Source organism: Crocodylus porosus, unplaced genomic scaffold, assembly GCF_001723895.1.
Source record: "Crocodylus porosus isolate Cpor-Errol unplaced genomic scaffold, CroPor_comp1, whole genome shotgun sequence".
In the NCBI taxonomy this organism is placed as follows: Eukaryota; Metazoa; Chordata; order Crocodylia; family Crocodylidae; genus Crocodylus; species Crocodylus porosus.
This window is the reverse complement of record NW_017728906.1, coordinates 136,043,436-136,052,371: the sequence shown is the minus strand read 5'-3', so window position 1 is coordinate 136,052,371 and position 8,936 is coordinate 136,043,436.

Sequence of the window (8,936 nt, the reverse complement as noted above, 5' to 3'; positions counted from 1 at the left end):
TTTCTCCTCTTTTCCCTGCTCCTGGCCAGTGTGAGGGCTAGGAGGGTGTGGTAGGGAGCATGTACAGGAAGAAGAAACCTGTCCACTGCTGCTACTGTCCCTTGCCATGTTCAGCTCCCCATGCAATTGCAGCCTATGCCGAACAGGAGCAAGACCAGACCAGCTCTTGAGCTTCCCTTGTGCCTGGGTCATCTGGGGATAATGGCAGCAGAAGAGGAGGTACAACAGCACCACCACACCTGCCCCCAGGTTTGTCCTTGATTCACATGCATAATTGCCCTTTGAAACAGTTGTGTACAGTTTATAATCTTATTTACATATAGTAAGCATCCATATAATTCATGAGCACCAGGCTGCACAGATCTGTAGCTCTGTATGCGAGTACGTTGGACAAGTGCAAGCCACAACAGTGTACACAGCAGAAAGCCATGACTAGCAGGAGGTAGAGACTGGACAAGGATTTTTCTGTGTTTCAGCCCAGTACACAGAGCACTTACCCTGGAGACGTGAGACACAGAGATGGTTTGAACCTGCATCTCTGCAGTGTTTCAGCACGTTGCTCAAGCCCCCAGGCACACAGGGTGCACACAGATGTTACACTTAGATCAGTCTGTGTGACTGTAGATCAATCTAAACCTGTAACTGTACAGACATTTGCTATACACAGACTGGTCTAAAAATGGTGCATGCAACCTAGAATAGATCGGAATTGGGCACAGTCCCATGGACCCCAACCCCAGCCCTAACACACCCAGCTGGGGACCTGCAGGGCCCCAGACCCAGGCACAGCCCCACAGACCTAGACCTGGCAATAACATATCTATCCAGGAACCCCCAAACCCTTGAACATGGGCACAGCCTCACAGACAGAAGGCTAGACACCTGCAACCCAGACCCTTGCATAAATCCACCCTGAGTGGAAAAATTTTGGGACTGGTCTTGATATAGAGGTGACCCTCTCACCTCCATGGCTCAGCCACTGCCAGCAAGTACCAGGGCCATGTGCACCTGGGGTGCTGCCAGTGACAGTTGCAGCATAGCAGCAATGAGAAACAAATTCCCCTTAGCCAAACAACCACTCTCTTTCCATCCCTGCCTTTCTTGTCCAAGAAAGGCAGGGATGTGATGGGAGGAGTACCACAAGGGGACTGTAATGGCAGTCAATCCAGTCCCACTGCCAGGATGACTCCTGAGCTGCCTATCTGGACAGACTTGCAGGTGGCACTCAAGCACTCTCAACCCCTCACATCTGATTAGATGCCAAGGAAAAGTCCAGTTAGCTCCAAGTGAACTCTAGTGAACTCCAAGGGAAAGCCAGGCAAGTTGAAGTCTCATAGTGTAAGCAGTCACTATACCAGCAATCCCTGCCCCCACCACTCCCATCCCCTCCATAATTACAGCCTCATCCTGGTCCCAGACAGAGGCTACCTGCTTCCCACTCCCCTCCCCACCAACAACTGAGAGCACAGCAAGCCCCACTCTCTTTAGTTCTATTCAAAGCAAAAGAACTGTGCTGGAAAGCCAAGGGTAGCATATTGCAATACCCTTCTTAGGAAGCTGGAGCCAGGGGTTTCATAGTTTCATACTCACAAAATATTCAGCATTGCATTAATATTGGAAACAATTATGAATTCATCCATAGGTGTCAGCTCCACGTACTGAAGCCACAGGTAAAACATGTGCCTGATTCTCACATTGAATGGCTTCCCCTCCACAACTTCAAAGGAGATGAACCTCCTCCAGGTATCAAACAATTCTCAGGAAGCCAGCTCGTGCATCAGGAGTAGGGCATATTGTCTCACCCCCTTCCCAGGGAAGGCCATAGCTCCAGACCTTGCTTCCCTCCCCCTTCCTTCCCCGTCCCACCCCCCTGCTGCCAGCCAACTACTCTGCTGCATTGATGCCTGGCCCATGGCACCTGGACTCAGGGTGTGTTGGACTCCTGGACAGGTTAAGGGGCTGGCTGCACTCCCACCATTCCTACATGAGGCCTCTCTAGGGAGGTGCCCTTGGCTGGTCCTACCCCACATCACTGCTGCTCCCTGAGCATGCCCCTGCTGTGCATGCCCTGAGCAGTACATGATGAGCTGTCTGTGCAGGCTGAGGTTTGCCCAAGCCACTATGCCCTGCTGCTGCTGAGCCTCCTGGTGCCCTGGACACACCTGTGCTTCTGGTTCAGGATCCTGAGCTACAACAGCACAGGGGACAAGCCCAGGCTTCCCTGCAACATCCACCACTGTCTAAAAGGCTACCTATTGCAGTGCTGCACATCCCCGCCCCGCCCCCCGCTGCCAAGAAGGATATTGCCACTGGCATCAATGCCTTCCTTAGTGTGCGAGCTGCCTGTGCCTACGCAGTTGCAGGGATCTGGGCTGGGCAATAAAGTTCTGAATTGTGTCCCACCTGTCTGCATGCTGTGCAGGGGAACCCAGGGCCAGAGGACTGCAGGTGGATGAGGCAGGGAGTGGGGACAGGTGGCAGGGGCAGGGACAGAGGCAGAGGAAGGGACTGGGAGGGACTTCCCCCAGTGCAGGACTTACCATGTGTCTGGAGCTGTCAAGGGTGGTGGTTTGGCATGGGTCTCCCCATCAGTGATGGCATCTGGCTGTGTGCCTGCTATGCCCAACCAGGAGCGATGGCATCTGGCTGCAGCCTGCTAGGGCCCCTCCCCCAGGGTAAAACTGGTATTGTTGGTGGCTGGCAGTGGTATAGCAGGCCTCTCCTTGTTCTAAGGTCTGGGGCTGCACTGAAGGTGAGACAGCCACTGGGCACAGCTGCTCAAGCTGCTTGTCAATGCAGAAGCTAGAGAAGAGGATGGGGTGGGACCCTAGAGGTCTCCTCCTCCAGTGAAGTATCACTGGAGGCATAAGTGTGGGGCAGGGGCTTGGCCAGGCCATCCCTGCTGATGGCACTTACAGGCGTGTTGCCCATCTCTCAGGGAACCAAAGTGTGGGTCAGGCGCTGCATAAAGGTCATGGACTTTTGGGCATGACTGGACCAACAATTGAAGTTGGTTATGGCCATCCACTGTGCCTGCAAGACGTTGATTTCTACGCTGCACTGCCACACCAACTGAAAGTGCTGTCGCTCACATATCCCACCTGGCAGGAAATCATAAATGTGGGTATTCAAGTGCCTGTCCCATTCAAACTGCCTCTGCACATCAGCATCACCCCAAAGCTCCATGCCGTCATGCACCTTCTCCCAGGTCCACTTGGTGGCCTGGCAGTTGGCACAGGGCTTAACGGTGGGGTGAGGGGAGCGGGGATGATGATGACATGGTCGTACTGTGCTGACTCTCTGGTCCCCTGTGTGACTGTCTCTGTATAGCCAGCCCTGGATGGCTGTCAGCAATGCCCAGTGCAGGGATACAACCAGGGACTGGAAGCTGCATGGCAGAGGCTCTTTACCATAGGACCTGCAAGCACAGAAGACAGCTAGGGATGAGCCACAGCAGGGAGCAGGTGCTGACCCCCTGCTGGTGGGTGGGATCTCAGGGCTGGGCAAGGGGTGTGGCAAACTGCATCCCTTTGCAACACTCACCTGCAGCCAAGAAGTAGATCTGAAAGGGGGCAGGCCAGGCAGAGACAGCCTGTGGCCTGTCCAGGGGGGCACATGGAACCTGCTGCAATCCTGCACAGATAAGCAGTCTTGTCTAGGCTCTTGGTGTGTGTGCTCTCAGGTACAAAATGGCTTCTGGCTTTTATAACTTGCAGCTATGGAAGAAGCACAGAAACCCCCTCCAGTGGCCCTGCACAGTATTAAAGGGACTCTGCACAGGCTGATTTGCCCTGGGCCCCACACTTCCCTAGGGCCTGCTCTGCCCCTTCCCCACCCCCACAGGTGTCCTCTTTTTGATATTGGACATGTGGTAGCCCTAAATACCCTACAACCCTGTCCTCTGGTACTAAAAAAGCATAAGTATCAGCATAATGGAAATATCTGCAAACTACTTACACAAAGTCCTTCCCCTCTCTGGGTTAATGCCCTACCCCAAACTACATTTCCAAGTGCTGAGTTCACTCTCACTCTTGAGGGCAGCTTGGATGTCCACAAATCTGTTTCCTGTGGTCAGTTTTCCTGGGGAGCTCCTCTTCCAGCAACATGCAGAATTTAAGTGACCACTGTGGCTCAGTCTCTGGGCTTATCTGCTTTGAAGTCCCACCCCCTTTCTGTCACATGGCTTCCCAGCCGCACACAGGTGTTTACCCTTTTTAATTAAGGACCAGCCTGTGCTCCTGCTGCTGCAGCCCCACACAGCCAACTTATCCAGCTGCCTTTTCTTAAGGTAACAAGGCCTCCAGCTCCCTGTTACAGCATGATGTTGGAGGCTGTCTGGCAAAAATGTCCAAAATGACAGATGCACATGCAGAAGTTCAGGACCCACTGCTCATCGTCTTAGGTGTCCAGGATGATCTGCTCCCACAAGTTGCAGCTGGCAGCACTTTGCAATCTGAGGGTGGTACCAGAGAACACCATGGCATCCATGGCAACCTGGGTTGCCTCATCGTTATTGGCTACTTGCAAGGTGGTGGCCCAGTCCAAGATGCTTTGTGGGCACAGGTTGCAATAGGTGGACCTACGGAGGATGGCTGGCTGCAGGCTCATGGGCAGGAAGCTGCATCCCATGGTACCTGGTCATGTCCAGATGGCCACACGTTATCCTGCAGGCTCCAACAAGAGTCATGCAGGACAGTGAGCAGACTGTACCACAGTTCTTGGGTTTGAAGGCTTTGGCATAGTCAATGGAGTGCCGTGGCTGGGTGCTGGCAGGCTGAGATCCCAGGGCAAGTGGAATTAACAAAGTAGGGCAGTTGCCCTGAGAGTCTTCTGGAAACCACAGGGAGGGATGCAGGGGGAGGGTCTCCGGTGAGGCCGCTGAGGCTTGGTGTGGTTGGCCACATCCCACAGCCAATCAGAGGTGGCTGACCACTGAGCTGAGCTCAGCAGAGCATTGAACTAAATCTCTCCTGAAATGTTCTCTAACCTTAATTTTCTATGATTCTAATAAGATTCTGTCCTTAGTGTGCAAGTTGAAATTGCCCCTAAGAAGCATTAGCTTGAAGACTGTATTTCTCAATACATCACCCTATATTATATTAACCCTAGGAACATAACAACGTTCACATGGTTCATGGGTGACTGGTGCCTCCTGAGTCTGGAGGGGCACCAGATTGTCGATGGAGGGGTCCCCCCAGTGACCAAATGGTGACCAGAGGGGTCCCCCAGCAGCCAATTGCTGACTTGGAGGGGGTTCCCTCAGTGGCCAATCACTGAATGCACTTTCAGTTTTGTGGCTGGCGCTTCCAGCGGGCAAATGGGTGATCCTGCATGCACCCCCTACACATTGCCAATGATATGGTTGAACTGTTCCTGAATAATATATTGTGTATATTAGGCACTAACAAACTTTTATCAGCAACAGTAATAAGCTACATATCTTTCTGATTTTTTCCCTACCATAGATATTGTTATTGGATACAACACACACAAAGAAACCATCCATATGCAATATATTTTGTGAGTCTCTAGGATTAGTAACAGAAACTTATTTGACACATTTTTTTGATTGAAGTCTCAGGCAAAACTCTATATAGAGTTGTACAGTATCATGGATTGCAATAGTCTTTTTTACAAACATTACTTTTAATATTAAAAATAAGGTTCCTGATTCTTCACTTCCAAACACATTGTGCAGTCATTTACATCTATGCAAGGTCTATGCAGACTGGATGTAAAGCAGTATTGCCTTGCTTTTATACTGGCAGGGATTATTATTTGAGTGACAACAGTTGGTGTACAAGCCACCAAAGAATTATATCTTCATGTCTGGCTTTGTATGATTTCCCTTGCTTTTTTCTTTTGTTTTCTTTTGTTATTAGGACTAGTAATAAAGAAGCGAATGACTCTGGGGGCATTAGTCCTGATAGACAACATAAATGGAAGGAGGAGATTTTCAAAGTCATAAGCAGTTCTGGCTCAGATGCACTTTCAATAAAAGCTGGAAACATTACTACCCTTCTCACCTTTGAAAATCTCTTCCTAAGTGGATATTCCATTTCAGTTTTGTGCTGTTCCCTACTTTATCGAAAAAATGAAATTGCCAAGTTAATATTGTAGAGACTAACATATGGCTATATATTTCTGAGGTTGCTAAGACAGAATTCCACATAGACAACATAAATATCTAAGCAGAAAGAAGATCCATAAGATGACGGGGAATTGGAAGAAACCAACAGTTTAATCAAGTCTTTCCTCAAACTTTTAAGAAAGGTTACTGTGTCTTCTGTCTCTTTCAAAGGGAATGGTACATAAGCAACAATGTCATAATATAGTATGTCCTGTGACCCCGATGGTACAGAGGGCAAGAAAATCATAGAAATATCCACGGTAGGATGACAAGGCAGTGAAAGCAAAGGCACAAGACAGCCAATATAATTGTAGTTGTACAGAAAGCACTGGGATATTCTAACAGTTACTTGATGCAAGAACTCTACTGTAATTGGGGGAAGCTAATATTGCTTTAAAATAGCATTAATTATCATTGAGTGTCATGTGAGTATCCCTTGAAGGAATCAGGTACAGAATTGGGAGATGACAGTCAGTGGTGTCTGAGTACTGATTTGGCATAACTAGCAGAAAGGGTTGAAACTGGAAAAGAGGATTTCTGCCTTGATGTACAGAAATTATCTGGGTAAAACCTAGCAAGCAAGCAGATTTTTTTTTGGTAACACCCATTACAGTTGGGTGTAAAATGAATTATTTAACTCTACTGCATTTCCCTCTAAATGTATGCTAAGGAATGGATGGATGCCTTGTGAGAGACATAGACAACTTACCAGCCTTTTCTCTTCATACAACCTCCACATTTTAAATTTGGTCTCTAGAAGATCTAGCCCATTAGAAAACAAATGGTGGCTTTACTAATCATTAATATTTTCATTAGTGATCTTATAAACTGTAGGAATGTGCTGAAAAAAATATGCTTATGAAACAAAACTTGGAGGCACATTAACTACAGAAGATAATCAAGATTTCATACAGAAAGTACTGTATGGTGTTGGGGACTGAAGCAATAGACATGGAGTGAAAATCAGTTGCATAGTTCACATGTTTTGGAACAAAGGAGAAAAAAACCTCATCAAATGAGAATGGCTCTGGAGGAAGAGGACCTTGGTGCCCTACTTGGCATCCAAGAAAAATGCAAATGTGATACTAGGACAATTATTTTCAGTAAATCTTATGAGACCTCATGCAGAATCTTTTATACAATTGTAGTCATCCATATTCAAGTCAAATTTACTCGAAGTGGAACAGGTAAAAAGAGTTGCTAGGATGAGCCTGAGACTAGAAAGCCTGTTGTAAGAGGATACTTAATTTGTATTATTGCCTTAATGAAGCAAAAACAGACAAAGTTGTATGATTGCAGTGAACACCAAGGAAGAGGAAGAACTATTTAAGCTGAAGGACAATACTGGAACAAGGACAAACATGGTCATGAATAAATTTAGGGTGAGAATTAGAAGCAGGTTCTTAATCACTAGAACTGTGTGGTTTAGCCTTCCAGCCAAACTCGGGACAATAGTCATTAAGCTGGAACTTAATAAATGTATTAAAGAGAATATATGATGCATAATGAAGAATTTCTCTATTAGAAGGGAGCTGAGCTTTCCGTGACCCAAGCAGACCCTTCCAGTTCCTTATTCTTAATTAATAAGTGTATTCTGTCTGATTTAGATAGTCAGCCATTTTCTTGTATTTTTCTAGTATAAAGTAACTTCAGCATACAAAAAACCCCACTATATGCTTTCTTGGAAAGAGTAGAATATGATTCATACCTCCCAACATTCACAAAAAACATGTAGGTATATAAGATGAAACTGCATTTTAAATAAATTATTTTTTATTAAAGTAACAATTAACTTCACTAATCTTTCTATTTTCTACTCCTTCACCTACCTTTTAGGGTAACAGCAGTTTGACCTGGCTTGCCAATTAACCTTAAAACACTTAGAACACAGTAGACTATGCAGTCATATTATATCGATATACAAGTGGTGCTCACACAAGTCATTTAGACCTGTATTTAAATCTCTGTTAAATCAATGGTAAAAGTCCCTCAGCTAATTATTCAGATCAACTGAGAAGTTTAAATATGTACTATCTTTTTAATGTGGGGGAATTTTGTTCTCAGGATAGTAGCAAAATAATAGAACTGGCTAGTGCCAATTATGTTCTGTATCCACGTTATACAATTACTGGTATTCTGGAGAGTTTCAGAATTGACTAATATTATGAAAGAAGTTGGGAGGTAAAAGAAATCTCATAAATCCTGACAGGATTACAATTAGGAATACAACTTTAGTATTGATTCAACCACTGCACAGCCTTTTTATTCATTTCACATCACTATTAATTGTATCAAGATATGAATTCTGCTTTGTTATTGATATTTGTAAAGGATTTAAGGTTTGCTTTATGTTTGGTATTACACCGTTATATGACAACAATCAGTAAAGAGACCTTTGAGACATACAGAAAATGTTTGCTACTTATTGACATGGATATTCTGTAATTCTAGAGTCACCTGAATGGGGCAAGCACATATGACTCCACATAGGACAAACACTAACTTAAAAAGAGTCAGTTGTTAATGGTCAGACAATACGTACAACTCTGGATGCTGCCTTCCAGTATGACCCGTTATCTAATTTCTGGTTATATCTTTCACAAAAAAAAAAAGGAATGCATATACACTTTAAAAAAATGTATTTAAAGGGCCTTTGAAACTGATGTCAGTGAAACTAGTATTTTACTCTTACCCAGGGTTCCTGCTTCTCTCATAAAAAAATAATCCCTAATTTTCAGATTAAAGAAGGTATCCAAAATCCACATTTGTCCATGATTAAAATGAAACACCACTAATGTTATACATA